The sequence below is a fragment of the Cynoglossus semilaevis genome, chromosome Z, assembly GCF_000523025.1.
Source record: "Cynoglossus semilaevis isolate Cse_v1.0 chromosome Z, Cse_v1.0, whole genome shotgun sequence".
NCBI classification, from domain to species: Eukaryota; Metazoa; Chordata; class Actinopteri; order Pleuronectiformes; family Cynoglossidae; genus Cynoglossus; species Cynoglossus semilaevis.
In genome coordinates, this window is record NC_024328.1 from 20,413,403 (window position 1) to 20,418,044 (window position 4,642).

At 38.7% G+C, this 4,642-nt stretch overlaps 1 protein-coding gene across 3 annotated transcripts in view; it reads left to right on the plus strand.

Annotated features, from left to right (window-relative positions):
* Nucleotides 1–4,642, plus strand: part of pde4d (phosphodiesterase 4D, cAMP-specific) — a 209,987-nt gene that overhangs the window by 125,821 nt on the left and 79,524 nt on the right. The gene's annotated exons all lie outside the window — the stretch shown is intronic.

Genomic DNA, 4,642 nt, shown 5'->3' on the forward strand with positions numbered 1-4,642 from the left:
CGTCTCTCTGTGTTAGTGTGGGTTTTAATAAACAATAGCCTACTACAAACAGGGACAAAAGTCTTCTTCTCCTCTGGACTTTTTTCCACCGATTGGATTCACCGTTTACAATACAAAGAAACTATTTTGACGTTTTATAAGGAAAGGAAAAAATGGTGACTTGAATCATTTCATATCCCCAGATATACCCAGCATCCTTATCTCTCATGTTTTTCTTTCTGTTATCCAGTGTGAGTCTGTTGCGTGTCCTCATCTCCTTCCAAGCCCCTAAACAAGCTCACTGACCCTGCGAGTGAGGACAGAAGAGTGCTTCACAAAACTATTTCCATCTTTTTGCCCCGCTTTACCTGTGGAGTTTTCCTCCTTGTCATCTCGTCTAATTTTTTATCTCCAGTTGTTCCACGCAGCTGTTTATTGTGTACTCTTTTTTGTTGTTGTTGTTGTAAATGTGAATACCATATTTTTCGGACTATAAGTCACTCCGCAGTCGCACCAGCCACATATAATGAATATATATATATATATATATATATATATAATTCTTCATATATATAATGAAGAAGAAGAAGAAGAAAAAAGTCAGAGTATAAGTCACACTACTGGTGTGACCATGATCACTAGAGGGTACTGGTGTGACAGCAGTACCCTCTAGTGGCTGTCAGTGTGAAATTAACATTAACATGTACATTTTGAGTGGTACAGGAGTAGCAGATACTGGCACACGAGCCTAGAGTGCCCTCTAGAGGCTGTCAGTGTGAAAACAACGAACAAATGTGAAATTATATATTGTAATATATAAGTCACGATTTATAGTCTAAAAAATACAGTACATGAATTTGACATTTCAGGAGAGCTTGTGGTTGTGAATCCTAATCTAGGAAACAGAGTAGCAGCACCTCCATCGTGGCGCTAGTGTGGCACTGTTTAGCTCATGTGCAACAGGAAGGAACAGTAAGCAAAGAAGACACCATTAGAACAATAGTCCTCAGATTGGCTGTGTCATTGTCCTCGCAGCTACCAGCATGTCTATGACGCTACCTCAGCAAGTGACAGAGAACTACAAAAAGTATTCCAAACAAAATAGGACGTAAATTGGTGAGACAAAACGGAGAGGTTGAGACTGCCGCTGTAGTGGATCATTGTGGTAACATAAAGCAGATGTGGGAGTACGTGGGCAGTGACATTTGAAACAGAAGTACGTATTTAAGTACATAAAGGGAGCAAAAAATGCTATGCTGCTGCTGATGGGAGACGACAGACAACATGAGCCAAACAAATGGAGGTCAGCTGAACACATCAAGGTCTCACACAAACTCTCGGGAGAGGGAATACGAACAAACATGCGAGTTGGGTAGGTGATCAGTTTAGACAGATTGAAGATTGAACCCTTATGAACCTATGTCTTTACCCCTCACATTGCAGCATACTTTGACCAAGCTAGCCATGCCAACTGTCCCCAGCTAGTGCAGACTGGGGCAGACTTTGAATCATGGACAGAATCTGACAAAACAAAATCTAAAACATAGTAAAAGTATCAGAAAAAAAACCATTATAGAGTATTGAAACTCCACACAGACCATCGGTTACTGTACTATCAATCTTCTATTATCTATTATCTTCTTGCAGTGAAGTATAAACACTCACCACACTTCCATTGTGTGTACCAAATAAAGTTATTTTGCTTTTAGAAATTTACTAAAGACACAGAAGTCCAAAAATAATTTAATGGATTATTCAAAAAGTCGTATCAGTATTCCACTTTCCATATTTGTTTTGAACTGTATCTCGTCACATTTCAGTATTTGGATACAAAGGTTCTGGTTTCTACGGAAGCTTATTGCTGCCACACAGAAAAAAAAAAATTGGCTCAGTGTCACGTAATCACGTGATAAGTTTCACGTGATTACTGATAAGTTTCACGTCATTATGTGATACGTTTTACGTTATTACATGATAAAGTTATTGTTAAAACGTGGAAAGTTCCAGTGAGCTCGCACGTCGCCATGGCTCAAAATGTGGATTCTCCGCTGTCGAGATTTCTTCGAATTCATGGTGTGCCAGAAAACTGTCTCCTTCGCATGGAGCAAGATCATGTAAGTATAATATGTACCGCTAACTGTCTAAATCAATTGTGTATGTTAAGCAGCTACCTGCATGATAACTAGCCTGTTCAGCAGCTACCCACTGACTATAAAGGGGGGGAGGGATGGTACACATGGAGCTTACAACACCAATGTCCGCAATATTGTCATGGCTCCACAAACATTTAAACATTTCGACCCAGTGAGTCGAGGCAATGCAAGTTGTAAACCCACTTGAGTATGAACATTGCCATGAAGCAGGGATGGATCTATTACTGCATCATAGGAAATACCAATAGGGCACATGTGTCAAACTCAAGTCATTTTGTGTGGCCTGCGAGAGCTTAAAAAGTGTTTCCCTTATAAAGTCCTGAAGTTTTTATTACATAGCAATGTAACCTCAATGAATAATAATAAATCACAGAAACATTTATGAATACGTAGTAGCAACTCCACTGCTAATGCACCCCCCAAAGTGTATTTCCTTTGCTGGTGTTATTAGCATTTGGTAGCCAAAGGTGAGAAATAATAGTAACGGCAACACATTAATACTATTTAATTATTGGTTATAATAATTAGTATTAATGCATTTAAAATGAATTTAAAAATAATGAATTAATAACAAAACAATAAAACAGTTACAACTGTGAAGTTAAACTCAGTTTCCAGTTGGTAAGGTACTGTAGAGGTACTACTTCCCACTACCCCTCTTGAGTTCTGATTATTATGTCTGTCTTGACAGATTGATGTCATAGTCATTTTATCTGTGCACTAAGGCCCCAGAAAAATGAGGATAATGAGGATAAGGAATGTGAAGATGAGCAGCCTATCCAAACTGTTGAAATAGAGGCAATCTTAGAGACATCTGAGGTTATTCTTGGCCCCTATCTTGGAGAACCCACGACTGGCCAAATGGATGACACCTTGATATATCAACCTGGCCTGGAGGTCGATGAGGACCTTATCATCCTCACTCCCAGAACAACATCAGCACTCAGTACTCAAGATCCAGCATCTACAGGTGATTTATCAAGTAGTTCTACAGCTTCATATGATGTTGGGTATATCACCATTACATTTCATAGGATCAATCTTTTAGAGAAAATGATAGGCCAATTCAAGAATTCAGCACTTCTCGAACATAAACTGAGATACATTTACATTGATGAAAAGGGAACTGACATAGATGGTGTCTTAAGAGACGTCTACGCTGCATTTTGGACTGAGCTACTGGAACATACAGCTGAAGGGGAGGACCAGAGGATTCCATCTCTGTGTCAAGAAGATGGCAAGAAGAAGAGTGGAAGTCCATTGGTAGAATTCTATTGAAGGGATTTCAAGAACATGGATATTTTCCCTGTCGGCTTTCCCCCGCTTTCACAATAGCACTTATTTTTGGTGAGAAAGAAGTCTCAGATGATGTACTATTTTAAGTCAGTCAGACAGGAATCTGATCACCACTCCCTTAAAGGAGGATCTTTCAGAGGAGAAAAGGGATGAGTTGATTGACCTTTTGGATTGTTTGGATGTAGCAGCACTTCCAACACCACAGAATTTAAAACACATCCTTTTGAAAGTGGCACATAAGCAGTTGATCCAAAAGCCAAGATATGCATCAGAAAAGATGACATTTATTGCTGGTTCCACCGTAAGAGAAGCTTTTGTGAGCCCACAAGATGTCTTGCACATGTACGAAGACAAAAAGGCAACAAATAAAAAGCTTTTAAAGTTGCTAGATGCCTCTCCTTCAACTCAAGCAGAGAACCAGAGTCTTCGTTTCCTGCAACAGTACATAAGAGGCTTGGATGGTGCAGGTCTCAGAAGGATAAGATTTATCACAGGGTCAGATGTTATCTGTGTTACCAAAATTGAAATCATGTTCACAACAGTAGATGGACTTGCACAACGACCTGTAGCACATACCTGTGGTCCAGTTCTGGAACTGCCGTGGACATACACTTCCTATCCAGAGCTACGCATTGAATTTGACAGTGTACTGATTGCCAAAGCATCCTACAAATTCAGCTTAGCTTAGTTTTGTTATGTTATGATAGTATTTTATGACGTGTCAAGTTGACGCAAAAAAAAAAAGCTCAAAACATTACTGTAGTTCTTACACAGGACAGCTCAAGGCCTGACCATTTATCTATACTTGTTACCTGTTTTGTTATCTGTTTATGACTTTTCTCACAAGTTCCCTGTGTACTGTTACGTGAAAGAGCAATTTGATACTACAACGGTTGTTACAATTGTTAACACAAAATAAATGTAGACCCTTGCTGCTTATTGATTATCATTCAGGGAAAGATTGAACCTTAAAGTTGGGAAATAAACAGTTTGTTTTGTTTAATGTTTAAATTTGTTTTATTTTATAAAATACAAAAATGAACAGGTACCAAGAAGAACACCCATGAAGCATAACTCACATGGTACAGAGAAACATAATTCAACTGAATTCTAAATATTGACATAACATCTCATTCTTACGTCCTATTTATGCCTCTTTCAGGAACCTATGGAGACAAATTTATTTGTTGCTATATTCAGATGAGCATGAACAC